This window comes from Lissotriton vulgaris, chromosome 9 (assembly GCF_964263255.1).
Source record: "Lissotriton vulgaris chromosome 9, aLisVul1.2, whole genome shotgun sequence".
In the NCBI taxonomy this organism is placed as follows: domain Eukaryota; kingdom Metazoa; phylum Chordata; class Amphibia; order Caudata; family Salamandridae; genus Lissotriton; species Lissotriton vulgaris.
The window spans coordinates 855,256,376-855,271,292 of NC_141697.1; the positions used below are offsets into that span (position 1 = coordinate 855,256,376).

Sequence of the window (14,917 nt, forward strand, 5' to 3'; positions counted from 1 at the left end):
TTTATTACACAGACATGCCAACTTCTAGAAGTGGCACTTCCGCACTAGACACATTTATGCCGCACACATCATCGCGCAGCATTTAATCACACGAGTCGGCACATACCAAACTCGACCCTGCACTCCCCACGCATCAGGAACTACCAGGGACACTTACATTCCCCATGCATTCCTATGGAAGGGCAGGCCAATCTTACCACACGCAGGCTCTTTACCCTGGGACACAGTGGTAAAGTGCGCAGAAGCCAAAAATCACTAACACCATGTCACAATTAAAAGCAAAAAGTTTAGGGGTAAACCTGCCAGAAGGGCCAAGTCTAACACAACCCCCTTCCAGCCAAAACGCAGGGTAGACCAATCACCACCGTGATGGGCTTCCCTGCTTTGGGCGATAGAACACGGACGCAGGCCCTCAACTGCAGGCACACCCTCCTGTTCCACGCCACGGTGAACACATGGGGCACCTAAAAAAACGGTCTGGAACAACTGGGCTACCCCACTGGTACTCCCAAGCTGCACCCGGCCAGGACCAAGCCCTGGGCCACCCAGGTGCCACTGGTCCTTGCCTATTCACAGAGTGGGGGGTAGGAACCCCTGGTACATAGTAGCCATTCTCCACTCTTACTGTCTGTAGGACAGGGCTAGACTGCCACTGGTTCTTCAGCTTAGGGTCTACACCCTCAGGCGGACCAGGAGTCACAGGGGAGGCTCTCCTCCCCCTACCTCTCCTTCTAGGGTTCCTCCTCCTCCTGCGTGGGGTACCCTTAGAACACCACTATCCCAACCTAGGGTTTAACCCCTCAGGTTGCACCGGGGTCAGAGGCGGGCTCTCCCACCCTCTGCACCCCCTTCCAGAGTTCTGCACTCTCCCAACTGGAGTGGTACCCCTGGAAGATGAACCGGTCAGGACGCTGGTTACAGACGTCCTACCCTTCAGGTCAGGCTGATCCTGAACCTGGCCTCCCAACCTTTGGTCTAAAACCTCTGGTGGAATACTTACCTGGCACTCCAGGACTTCTGGGGACTTACACACCATCCCCCTGAGGTTAACAAATGACTCACATGTTGTGTGACTGTCTGTGTGGTGCAGATCTCCCGTCCCCTGCCCATCTGACAGTGCGTGAAGACCCCACAGAACAGAAGTGGTGTCACCCGGGTCTCCCCAAGGGAATCTAGCCCAACTGGCTAGTCCCGGGTCCACTGGTTCTTCCACTGGTGAACTCATTCCCCAATCACTCCTCACTTCGGACTCCTGTGCCCTCCCAACTGGAGTGGCACTGCCGGACATTAGAACCCCTGGAGCTCTACTTACAGATGCTCCAGGTCCTCTATACACTAGGAGATCCTCCTCAAATGGACAAATAGGGCAGCTTAGGTCCCCAACCTGGCGTTCCCTAAAGAAACCACCCAGGTTCTGAGATAGGGCTTCAGGCATCTGGGGACTCTCGGTCACACACTCACTCCCACTCCACTGAGACAGGTAGTAATCCCCTACACCCATCTCCCTACTCTGGGACCTAGCTGGGCTACTCTGTACCTCTTCCACCACGCTGGGCTGAAAGATACCTGAACCACTACTTTTGGAATCACTCACCAATGACTCTTCAGAACCTCTAACACTTTCCCAGCGCTCTGCTTCCTCTGCAAGGATGTCTGGATCAGTCAACCCACATTCCAACAGGTGTTGGTGCAACCCTGGCAAAGAACAACTGAGCAACTGCTCTCTGAGAACCAGATGAAACAGTTTGAAAAAATCTGATTCCGTGTGAACCTCTAACCAATCAGACAGTGCACCTTGACATTCATTCACAAACTCCTCCCAAGACTGGTGAGGCAGTTTCTTACTGCCCGAATTTCAACCTATACTTCTCTTCTTGGGAAACAGGTACCCTACTCTTTGAACTGGGAATGGGACTTCCTGCACTGAAGTCTATATCGCTGCCACCACTGGACTCAACCCTCCCCGGGTAATGCAGAAAACTATAACTGTTCTCAGGGGATAATCTACACTCCAGAACTAATTTCTCTCTGACAAAGGCCCTCTCAGCCCCCGCCATTCTTTCCTGCTCCCCGAGCTGCGCTATCTCCTTGGCAGGCTCTAACCTGAGCTTCTCCAAAGCCAGCTGGTGCTCCCTTTCTTCCCTCCTATCTACCCACTCCTCTGGGGATGGGACCGGGAGAGGGATGGGGCGCTGCCCCCTACACTGGACCAAGCAAGGGACTCCCTATCTATGGGGTCTTCACTATCTGCTGGCATCCATGCACTGTCATCTTCTCCATCCTCACTGCGCTCAAGATCCCATTGATCAGTCACACCACAGGGGGCGTAGCCACCATTGTGTGGGGAAAGCCCAGCCCTATTCAGGTCCCAGTTGCACTCCTCCACCCATCTGGCTGTCAATCTCCCTATTCACCTCCGGGGCAGACCCATCCTGACTCTTGAAGCCAGGCTCACCAGCCAGCTCCAGCCAATCACAAGCCAGACAGGGAATTCACCTTTATTACACAATTCAAGTTCAAGTTCAGAATTTGTATAGCGCACTACTCACCCAGAGGGTCTCAAGGCGCTTGAGGGAGGGAGGGTGACAGGCCAACTTCTAGAAATGGCACTTCCACACTAGACACATTTATGCCGCACACATCATCGCGCAGCATTTAATCACACGAGTCCGCCAGAAGGGCCAAGTCCAACAGTCAGAATGCCAAGACCTGTGGGATGGGGCAGTGTGTTGTGTAACTTACAATCGGCACCCTCAAACCATGCTGGAAGCAGAAAGGATTGATGTTGGCGCGAAATGTCAGCATCAGGGTTTCCCGGGTGTCGTTGTGAAGTGAGGCGGTGTGCAGCGGCATCATTGACTGCCTCAGGATGTTTTTTCTTCAGTTGCAGCACAAACCACATAGTTCCCAGTGCTGGTAGCAGATGAACTTGAAGTATTTGCTGTTCCTGAGACTTCTTGAACAGGTGGCAAGCTCTCCTCAAGCCCTTGGAGAAACTCAAACAAAGAAGTTGCAGTAAGTTCAGTCCAGTCATTTCTATGCCCAAGACAGAAGCAGCTACTGCAGGCCATCACAGCAAGGCACTCAGCAAAGAGGTAGTCTCGCCTCACAGCTTCCCCAGCTTTTCTTCTTGGCAGGTTCCTTAATTCGAAAAAAGTCTAAAGTCCTGGGATCAGGGCCCAAATATTTAAACCACATTTTATCTTTGTGGCCAATGCCTCTGAGCCCAGTCCGAACCAGTCCTGCCCTCTCTGGCCCAGCTTCACTACAGGAAGAGGAAACAGCACTGTGTAGAGGAGACACTGCCTATTCATGTGCTAGTGAAAACTCCTCCCACCACTCTAAATGCAGACCAGGCCTTTTCAGTCTAACTATGAGTCACCCAGGACAGGGCAGGGCATACCTCAACCCTTGTCGCTGTCTACAGTGAATGCACATCCCAGGCCTTTTTCCACTCCAAAACCAGACCGTCAATACACAAACCAGCAAAGGCACACAGGATGGTTAGACAAGAAAATACTCACTTTATAAAAGTGGTATTTTCAAACACATAATATATAAATCATCTTTAGTAAAAGATGTATTTTTCAATCTTGAGTTCAGACATACTAAATGCTTCTCCTCTACCTTGTCCCAATGGAAAGTTAGGTTTGTAAGAAGTTACACGGCAATCCCCATGTTAGCCTATGGGACAGATGACCTTTCAATAGTGAAACACGAACTGCACATTATATCACTATCAGGACATGTAACACCTCATCAGTACATGTCCTACCTTTCACATACATTTAACCTTGTCCACAGGGGTATCTTGGACCTACCTGAGGGGTGTCTTACAAGTAAGAAAAGGGAAGGTTAGTGCCTGGCAAGTGGGTGCCCTTGCCAGGTAGAGATGGGAGTAACAACTGTTTGCTGACACTGCAGTCGCATGTCTAAGGCACCTTGAAAGACTGCTTGTGTGGGTGGCACCATCAGTGCTGTACGCCCACTAGCAGCATTTGATTTACAGACCCTGGGCACACACAGTACACTGTACTAGAGACTTTGTAGTAAATCAAATAAGCCATACATGGAAACACCAATCCATAAACGTGATTTACAGTAGAAGGACTTGCACTTAGATACTAAACAGCCGTGAAAAAGTTCACAGAGACACTATAACACCAAAATGAAGTCCAACATACCATAAAAAGAGGAGGTCAGAAAGCAAAAATGACATGGGAATCACCCCCAAACGATTCTAGGTCTAACAGGCAGGGGTTAAGATCTTCTGAACTGGATTCCTGTTCCGATGACAGTCTGGATGCCATCGGCGTAATAAAATATAGTCAGAGCGTGTCTTTCTGCTAGATCCGCTACAGGGCAGACATAGATATTAAATAGCATGGGGCTGAGAGTACATCCCTGCGGGACACCCCATGTGGGTGAGTAGGAGCTAGATGCTGTGTTGATAGAAAAGACCTGAAAGGTGTAGTCAACCAGAAAGTATTTTAGCTGAGCAAGAGCCGGGTTTTGAAGGAGAAGTTGAGCCAATCTTTCGATAAGCTTGTCATGAAACACAGTGTCAAAGGCTGCACTGAGATCTAATACAATCAGTGCAGCCTTCTCATCCCTGTCTAGGAGTTGACAGAGGTATTCCGTGACTCCTAGCAGGGCGACTTATGTGCTGCGCTCAGCCCTGAAGCTTGCCTAAGAGGGATTAAGGGAATTTTGGCCTTCCACATAAGAGGAGAGTTGAGTGTTGAAGTATTTTTCGAAAATCTTAGATAGAATGGGCAATAATGAGATGGGTCTATAATGGGTCTATAATTGACCAAGTTAGAAGGGTTCAGGTGAGGTTTTTTCAGCAGAGGGAGTACCATGGCATGTCTTCAGGATTTGCGCAGATTGCTATGACAATGAAAGACTAGTGTAAGACATTTTACAGAGATTCACATTGAATACACTTGTGTTATACAATAGGGTTTGATATTTTGAGCACATGTGGGGCCTCATTTATGGGGTTTTGGCGTAGGGCAGTGCAGCAAGTCACCTTCCTGCACTGCCCTACGTCAAAGTGAAAGTAGTAGGAATGTAGTATATTTATCTAATACAGTGCATTTCTGTCCTTAACCCTAGCACTGATGCCATTTTGGCAGCCTATCTACAAAAACAGCCACCCTTGCACCATGGTGCAAGAGTACCTATGTTGTCAGCAGGATTGTTTTTGAGCAGGAAGAGGCCCGTCTGCACAAAAAAACAACCCTTGGAGCCTTTTTCCTCTTTCTATGTGTGATGCAGAATTCAGCATACCTGGAAAGAGGAAAAAACGAGGAGAAATAAAGTTATTTCTCCTCATGGTGAACATCAAAAGCCATGGACGTTGCAAGGGAACGCCCACCTCAATGGCCATGAAACGCCCCGTAGCGCAGAGTAGGCCAACGCAGCGGTTGCGCTGCCATTCCTTACTCCATATCGATAAGGCCATTCGAAGCCTTGCAAAGTAGTTTTGTGTGCCCCATGAACATGATTGCATGATCTGAGCTGCCGGAGCGTCTCACAAAGTGAAACTACGGCAGCACAAGAGGCTCATAAATATGACTCATGGTGTTTTGCAAACTAATTTAACTGCAACCCACTATTCAGCTACAATTGTTGCCATTTCGGCATGGTATTTTTCATTGTTTCATTACCGCTGATATACCAAACGTTGTGCTATAGAGTTGGAATATAAATTCAGAACTGTTGCTATTCAGGTGACAATAGTTGCATTCGATTACATCCTAATTCAGTTCTGTTCTTTCTGTACATGTGGAAGTATCATTATGGTACCATCTGAAACCATGTAGTGACGAAACATCTCTGAGTTGGCATTACACTCTTTCTTGTACCTTTATAGATATCAGTATTTGAGACGTTCATTTCCGTTCGACAGATTTGTTTGCTCCTTACTGTCTGCAATGTATGGCTTGTTGTTTACCCTTGTATTAAACTACTCAGTTGTTCATTTGAATGTATAGAGCACATGAATTCCAACCAGAAGGATTGTGGAATGGCGCATATTGCATTACTCTCTTCACTGTGCACAGAAAATACTTAAAAGCGATACAATCAAAAAAGAGTAAAAGAGGACGATTATAAAAAATAAAAGGCTACAGGAAGCATTTGTGTTTGAAAACCAGCAGGTGGCAGCATATACCCACTATATTCATTTACACATGCACGAATCCCAGTCGGTATATTTTGACAAATAAAGGACCACGTGACCGTGGATACACCCGAACTTTAACCACATGTTGTTTGTGCACAACATTCTTTCTTGCCTCAAAACACACGCAACACACATCAGGAGGGACTGACATGGACCTTACTGGCTTGGGGGCGCTATTCTTGGTGACACTAATTTCGTGTATGGTTTTTCTTTCATCATGGAAAAAGAAAAGTAGACTGCCCCCGGGGCCCACCCCGCTGCCTCTCATCGGCAACATTCTTCAAATGAAACGAGGACAACTGGTGAAATCGTTGATAAAGGTGAGTCATTGTCTGATTTTCCTATAATTTTAGGAAGGGTGGTGACAGCAGGGGTAATATCTGTGCTTGTTATCTGGCTGCATCTCAGTCTCACAACTGGTGTCTCTTACATTTTTGATCCGGTTCAAGTTGAGACCTGTACTAAGCATTCCTTTATGGATCAGCGCTGCTAGTGATTACGAACAGCACATTAGGAAGCACTTCTCTTGGTGGTAGAAACGCAAACTTCCATGTTATAGAAATAGGTAAACAGTAGAGTGTTAATCTTCAGTTAATGATCACAAACTATATATAGAGGGGCAGATTTACAAGCCCCTTGCGCCACGTTTACGCCGCCGAGCGTGACGCAACAGCGGCGTAAACGTGGCGCATCCCTGCATGGCATTTACAACGTGACGCATCTAGGGAGATGTGTCACGTTATAAAGCCCAGCGCCACAATGGGGCGTTCCCACGCAGGGTGGGCGTTCCTACGCCTGTGTGCCTCGCAAAAGTGCCTGCGTGAAATCTACAAGATTTCACGCAGTTACTTCCGCGACGATGCTACGTCAATTCCTTACGCCTGCTAGAAGCAGGTGTACGGACTGACGCAGCATGTTAAGTATTGGGCGGCCCTGAGCATTGCTGGAGTTGCGTCGCGCTTGCGACGCGACTCCAGCGATGCGCCGCCCTTACGTCACGAGATGAGTCACGCATCTGCCTACCCTTGCGGCGCATCTGCCGTGACGCAAGGGTAGTTTTGCGTGACACATTTGTTCTGGCGCATCTCTGCTGCTATGCAGAGATGCGCCAGAACTCGTAAATATGCCCCTGAGTGTAAATTGCTTACACCGTTTTGCTACCATGCTTACTTCGTAGATTTTTTATGTTTTTGTTTTGTGGGATTTCTATTTATTCATTGAAAGTTATACATGTGTTTTCTCTCTCTATGCAATGTAACAACTTTAAACATTTAGACCCACTTTGAATACGCTTTGTACCAGTACAGATTAGGACAACTTAACACATGAGCTGTATTTACCTCGGGCTTGTGTTTCCCTTGTTATACAAGGTGATGCTAGAGCAATACAAGTCCATAAATGAGATTTCATATTCCACCTGAACCACCTTGCATAATTCTGCATGGCATAGTAAATGTGGAGCAACACAAGTCAGTGCAAAGTACGCCCAGGGTTAACGTTGATGCTTTGTGTTACCTGTTCCTGGAAAGGCGTTCCCTGGATGGAGGGTGTGTGTTCCCTCACATCCATCCATGGTTTTAGGAGCATTTCCAGATTTACTAACAATAGTAAACCTGAGAATGTGCAAAAATGCTACACCTTCCCAGAGAAGGTTAGACAAGGAGAAATGTGTCTATTTCTCAGAATTTACACCTCTTTTTATGTGTGCTGCGTTCTGCAGCACACATAGAAAGAGGAAAATGCTACTGGGGGTTATATTTGTGCAGGTAGGTGCCCACTCCTAGGCAGTATGATGGAACAACAACTGCTTAAACCACGCATGCTTTAACTATGCGATATTAACACTGACGTGTATTTACCACTCTTGCCTTTCCCACACATGCCTTCACAACAAATGTAGGGGCATATCAACGAGAACACGCGATAAGTATGGCTTAACGCGTTTAGCGCGTTTGTCATTATCGCCGTCTATTGCCGGATCACATCGCCGTGTTAGATGCATATTTGCAACGCTTTGCTAACAGGCAATGTGAAATCCGGTGATAGACGGTGAGAATGAGCATTAGCGTGCAAAATCCCACGATAAGGGAACTGCGCTAATGAAAATGTAGATAATAGGGAGATGTGGACTTAACCTTGTGATCCACCTCCCATTATACAGAATGCTAAGTCGGAATAAAAGGAGACGTTGGATAACAGCGATAACCACGGTTATCATGGCTTTTATTATCGCTTTGCTAGTCCTGGGCCAGCTTGCAAATACTGCGATGTCTGGTTAGCGAGTTTTTCCCTGTTGTTTCTGGGAAGCAACGCCTACTTCGCATCTCTTTAGCGATGCGGGCCGAGGTGTTAATGTGACGCTGCTGACATGCACTAATGCATGTTAGCAGTGCTTTGATGATAATGACTTAAAATAATCGCCGCTTTCCCGGCGCTATGTGCCGGAAAAGCGGCATTATGTCTCTTGTTGATATGCCCCCTGGTTGTAAACGAATGTAGATGGTTGTGAAGTACACTCCTTTTTTATCCGTTTTAGTAATTGAAAGATTTTTAATTCTGTGTTTAAGTGGTGGTGTGCTGGGAGGGAAGGAGCGGCCAGTCTCCACGTTGCTTAGATGGGTAATGTACTAGTGACATGCGTCATTAGTCCCTCTCCGCACTACCTTTGACGGAGATCCGTCCGCCTATTGTAATCCTGAATAAATTTAATTAATAAAAAATTCCACGTGATTATGATTCAGTTGCTGATGTTCCTTTATTTTTTCTGCTTTTCAAAGTTCATTCCTTGACATGTTTCAATAAAGAAATTTTTTTACATGTTGTTTTTCTCTCAGAATATTTGTTCTCTGATTTGACAAACATACATGAATTGCGCAAAAAATTAAAAGGTTATCGTGTCCCAATGCATTTCGGGATTGAATCCCTTCGTCAGGGGTACTGAAAAATAATTGATGAAAATTGCATAAATATATTATACTTGTGATCAACAACACACAAGAGATTTAGACATTAGATCCATGATATCTCTGTTATACTGGCCTATGTCTGATGAAACCTTGATTATATAACATTGTCTTACATACGGAAATTTTTTCTTAAATTCACATCATATTTTTTTTTTATAACCATCAAATATGCCAGATTGATGCAGGAGAGAAAACACTATGAGTTAATTTAGTACTATCTTAAATGGTGCTAACTAAATTTCAAAACTCACCATATAAAATGTGTTTCTTGGTGAAGTTTAACGTGCTGATCCTGTGGTAGATAGGAATTTTCAGAAAGAACCTTGGAATAATAAAAAAATTGGTGTATGAATTATAAATCATTCATGGACTGGCCCGTGTTTTGATAAACAACCATTGCTGTATCCTCATACCTTGTCAGTGAATCCCACTTTAATATCGCTGTCTGTGATGAACCGAAATTGAAGTTTTTTTGTATTCAAAGAGATGCTTCTGAAAACGAAAAAATAAAGTGGTGTGTATAGAGTCGTATGCGCGTCACTAGAGTGGTTTCTCTGATAGGTTAAATCAGTCTTTTACCTAAAAATTATCTGTTGAGATTCGTAGGAACGTGCGATGGTGTTCTTAAAGAGCTCAGACTGTCGATTTGCTAGATGTGTGAGAAAGAATACATACGAGTGCGTTTAGAGCAATCTAGCTTAGTCTATATAAATTATACTGTAGTGGTGTATGGTTGAATTGTAATTACCTTTACGTTCGCTGTCTTGAAAAGACCGGAGTATACATGCACCGTCGTGCTGGAGATAAGTGCTGGGGAAGTTCTGAAAAAGGAGTCACTGCAAAATTAACACTTATATTAATGACTGTTCTTTTACTAAGTTCTTGACCCAAGCTGCATAGAACACGGGGTTAGATTTACCGTTTAAAGCGTGAGATCGGATTCTGTGCTTTAAACTGGATTTCGTGTAGGAAATCAGGAGAGTCTCTGCTGAAACAGCTATGGTATCTAAGTGAAGACCAGAAAAGCTCTGTTAAGGATAAAAAGTTCTAAAAAAAGCAAGCTGTACGAAACTGAAAATGCTGGTAGATAAGTACCTGAGAAAAGAGATTACCGGGTGCTCCGTGCGATGTAGAACTCTGTGGAGATTCGAACTAGAGATTCTATACCTACGGTGACAATGAAAATAATATGCTCAATAGGTAATTAATGGTGACTGAAGAAAGTCAGTTAGGCGCAGTAACTGAATTACCTGAATAGCTACGGTTCTCGTCTGAACCGACAAGGTCTGGGTGGTGAAGACTCGAAGCGAGCAGCTTCGCGGTGTTTCCTACGATGGTGAGAATAAAGGTTAAAGACGGACTACGGAAGTGACTGAACGCTTGGCTGGGATGGACATAAAAGAGTCACTGTTCGATCAGATAGAGTGCAAACCCCTGGATAATGCGAAGAGTGGAGTTTGAATACCATGACATTAATCAATACCTAATTTGAATGGAAAATAGTAAATTAGTAAAACCGAGTTAAAACGGAAAGCTGAAATTAGTAAATGATAAACAGAAAAGAAATACTGCGGTGTTTCGCTAGACGTGCCTCTGTAGATGATGAAAACAAATGGACTAGCTAGATTTGGCCAACTGATTGTGAGGTCCTGTTGATGGAAAAAATATTTTCTTTATGAAAACATGGATGCGATGTGGATAAAAAATGTGATAGTGCCTTCACTGAGGATCTGATAATACCAACTAGTCTTATGGTGACGTGTGGTCTTGTTGACTAACCTAGTTAAGAATATGGGTTTAAAGACTTGTACAGCATCTATGAAGTTATATGTGGTGTGTGTATATGTGGTTGTCGCTTGGTAAGTGGCTAATTCGTGTTTTGGCAATTCAATAGTGATTTGTAGATTGACAGGCTCTCTTTAAACATAATGAGTCTCTATATACAAAAGTTATTGAAAATAGTACTATTCACAGAAAACAAGACATATCTATTTTGTCATTTAAACCTTTCGGTGTATGAGTTTGTAGAAAGTCTATCCACCAGATTTCTCTTTGCGAAAGCCAAGTTTCATTGTTTCGATCTGGTTTGATTTCTATTTGTTCCAGGACTTGAAATTTTTGTTGTGGAATAGTGTGTTTCATTTCCGTCCAATGGGTTACCAAACTGGATGTCAAACTCTTGTTCCGTATTCTGCTCTTGTGTTCTGTGATCCTGACTTTTATTTTCCTTTCGGTTTTCCCTATATACAATTTTCCACAAGGGCATTTTATGCAGTAGATCACATACATTGAGTTGCAGTTTGTTGATTGCCTGAGGGTGATTCTTTTGCCAGTTTGAGGATGTTGTATGTATGGTCCTTCCATTACGTTGTTACAATGAGTACAGTTATAACATTTCTTCATTCCTTTAGTTTTACTTGTGATGCCTGTGTCCTTCTTGGTACGCGTCACTATGTCATGTAGGTTGTGATGTCTAGTGTAAGCGAACAAAGGTTTGTTGGCAAAAATGCCATGAAAATCTTCCTCTTTTTGTAGTAGTTCCCATCTCGAGTTAATGATTCTTTTGATCAAGTTGGTCTGTGTTGAATATTTGATGACAAACACTTGCCGATCCGTTTTCGGTTTGGTTTTGGTTCGTAGCAATTGTTCTCTGTGGATTTCTGTGATTTTATTTTCTGCCTCTTGTATCACTTCGTTAGGATATCCTTTAGCTTCAAATCTCTTTCTTTGGTTGGTGATTTCCATTCCCGAACTATGTGTGGTGGATGCAATTCTTTTACAACGTATAAGTTGCGAGTATGGTAAGTTCCGCAAGAGATTTCTTGGATGGAAACTGTTGTAGGACAAAGTGTTGTTTCTATCTGTAGGTTTATGATATACCGAAGTCTCTATGGTGTTTTTTTGCACTTGAACTAAACATCTAAATACGGTATTTCGTGTTTGTGGACTGTGAAGGTAAATTGTATTCTTGGATTTCTTCGATTGAGCTCTGTGATTTTTTCAATCAGTAAGGTTTCTGGTCCTTTCCATATTAGGAAAATGTCATCTATAAACCGTTTATAGAAAATAGTGTGAGTTTGCCAGATGGTTTCAGTTAAGATGAAATCGTTCTCAAATTTGGCCATAAAGGTATTGGCAAAGGACGGGGCTCCTGAAAAACCCATTGAGGTACCGCTGATTTGTAGATAATACTCATTATTCCATCTGAAATAAGAATGTTGTAGGCAAAATTGAAGAAGTTCCATGATAAATACTTTATTGGCTTTCAAGTTGGATAATTGTAATAGTGCCCATTCACAAGCTTCCAAACCTTCGGCTAAAGGGATTGAAGTGTACAAGGATGTTACATCAATAGTACATAATAGGATATTATCACCTTCTATTGTTGTCTCATTCAATGATTGAAGAAAATGGCTTGTGTCTTTTATATAGGATTTCCATCCTTTTACAAAGGTCTGAAGAAATTCATCAATGTATACTCCTAACGGTTCAAACACTGACCCACAGCCACTGACTATGGGTCTCATTGGTGGATCCGTGGCGTTTTTATGAATCTTAGGGAGCATGTAAAGTTCAGGACAACGAGGATGTTTAACAGTCAGATATTTTTTGGTGTTCTCGGTAATCCATTCCATTTCCAATGCTCTGTTTAAGATTCCTTCCAATGTTCTGATGATTTCTTGCGTGGGATTCTGTGAGAGTTTTAGATAGGTTGTTTCATCTTGAATATGAGTTACTACTTTGGCGTTATAGAAAGAAGTGTCCATAATAAATAACGCTCCTCCTTTGTCTGCTATCTTTAATGTGATCGAAGGATACTCTGCCAACTTTTTGAGAATGTCTATTTCGTGTTTGTTCAAATTTGTTCTCTGGCGTTGGTGCCAGTTGATTTGTTGTAGGTCCTGTTTCACAAGGATTTCAAACATGTCCAGAACTTTATGTGAGATAGGTGCCATATATGTACTGGGTTCTTTGAATTCTTTGTATTCAGTTTCCGCTCTTGGTTGGATAAATTCTGGCATGGTAGGTACTATGTTCTCAAATAAATGTCTTAATCTGAGTACTCTCATAAATTTAAAGAAGGCTATTTCTGTTTCTAATTTAGTACTGTTATACGTTGGTACAAATCCTGTGCCTTTTTCTAAGACATTGAGTTGTTGTTTGTTGAGCTTTTTAGATGATATATTGATTGCTAGACTTTCAGGTTTACCGAAAGGAAAATAAAAGTCAGGATCACAGAACACAAGAGCAGAATACGGAACAAGAGTTTGACATCCAGTTTGCTAACCCATTGGACGGAAATGAAACACACTATTCCACAACTAAAATTTCAAGTCCTGGAACAAATAGAAATCAAACCAGATCGAAACAATGAAACTTGGCTTTCGCAAAGAGAAATCTGGTGGATAGACTTTCTACAAACTCATACACCGAAAGGTTTAAATGACAAAATAGATATGTCTTGTTTTCTGTGAATAGTACTATTTTCAATAACTTTTGTATATAGAGACTCATTATGTTTAAAGAGAGCCTGTCAATCTACAAATCACTATTGAATTGCCAAAACACGAATTAGCCACTTACCAAGCGACAACCACATATACACACACCACATATAACTTCATAGATGCTGTACAAGTCTTTAAACCCATATTCTTAACTAGGTTAGTCAACAAGACCACACGTCACCATAAGACTAGTTGGTATTATCAGATCCTCAGTGAAGGCACTATCACATTTTTTATCCACATCGCATCCATGTTTTCATAAAGAAAATATTTTTTCCATCAACAGGACCTCACAATCAGTTGGCCCAATCTAGCTAGTCCATTCGTTTTCATCATCTACAGAGGCACTTCTAGCGAAACACCGCAGTATTTCTTTTCTGTTTATCATTTACTAATTTCAGCTTTCCGTTTCAACTCGGTTTTACTAATTTACTATTTTCCATTCAAATTAGGTATTGATTAATGTCATGGTATTCAAACTCCACTCTTCGCATTATCCAGGGGTTTGCACTGTATCTGATCGAACAGTGACTCTTTTATGTCCATCCCAGCCAAGCGTTCAGTCACTTCCGTAGTCTGTCTTTAACCTTTATTCTCACCATCGTAGGAAACACCGCGAAGCTGCTCGCTTCGAGTCTTCACCACCCAGACCTTGTCGGTTCAGACAAGAACCGTAGCTATTCAGGTAATTCAGTTACTGCGCCTAACTGACTTTCTTCAGTCACCATTAATTACCTATTGAGCATATTATTTTCATTGTCACCGTAGGTATAGAATCTCTAGTTCGAATCTCCACAGAGTTCTACGTCGCACGGAGCACCCGGTAATCTCTTTTCTCAGGTACTTATCTACCAGCATTTTCAGTTTCGTACAGCTTGCTTTTTTTAGAACCTTTTATCCTTAACGGAGCTTTTCTGGTTTTCATTTAGATACCATAGCTGTTTCAGCAGAGACTCTCCTGATTTCCTACACGAAATCCACTTTAAAGCACAGAATCCGATCTCACGCTTTAAACGGTAAATCTAACCCCGTGTTCTATGCAGCTTGGGTCAACTGGAACTTAGTAATAGAACAGTCATTAATATAAGTGTTAATTTTGCAGTGACTCCTTTTTCAGAACTTCCCCAGCACTTATCTCCAGCACGACGGTGCATCTATACTACGGTCTTTTCAACACAGCGAACGTAAAGGTAATTACAATTCAACCATACACCACTACAGTATAATTTATATAGACTAAGCTAGATTGCTCT

The 14,917-nt window shown here is 43.2% G+C and overlaps 1 protein-coding gene across 1 annotated transcript in view; it reads left to right on the forward strand.

Annotated features, from left to right (window-relative positions):
- The first annotated feature begins 6,285 nt into the window (after positions 1-6,285).
- LOC147692364 (cytochrome P450 2G1-like) overlaps positions 6,286-14,917 on the forward strand; it is a 905,835-nt gene continuing 897,203 nt past the window's right edge. Inside the window, exon 1 of the mRNA XM_086938588.1 lies at positions 6,286-6,510. The gene's annotated coding sequence lies outside the window, so the exon portion shown is untranslated. The remainder of the gene's footprint in view (positions 6,511-14,917) is intronic.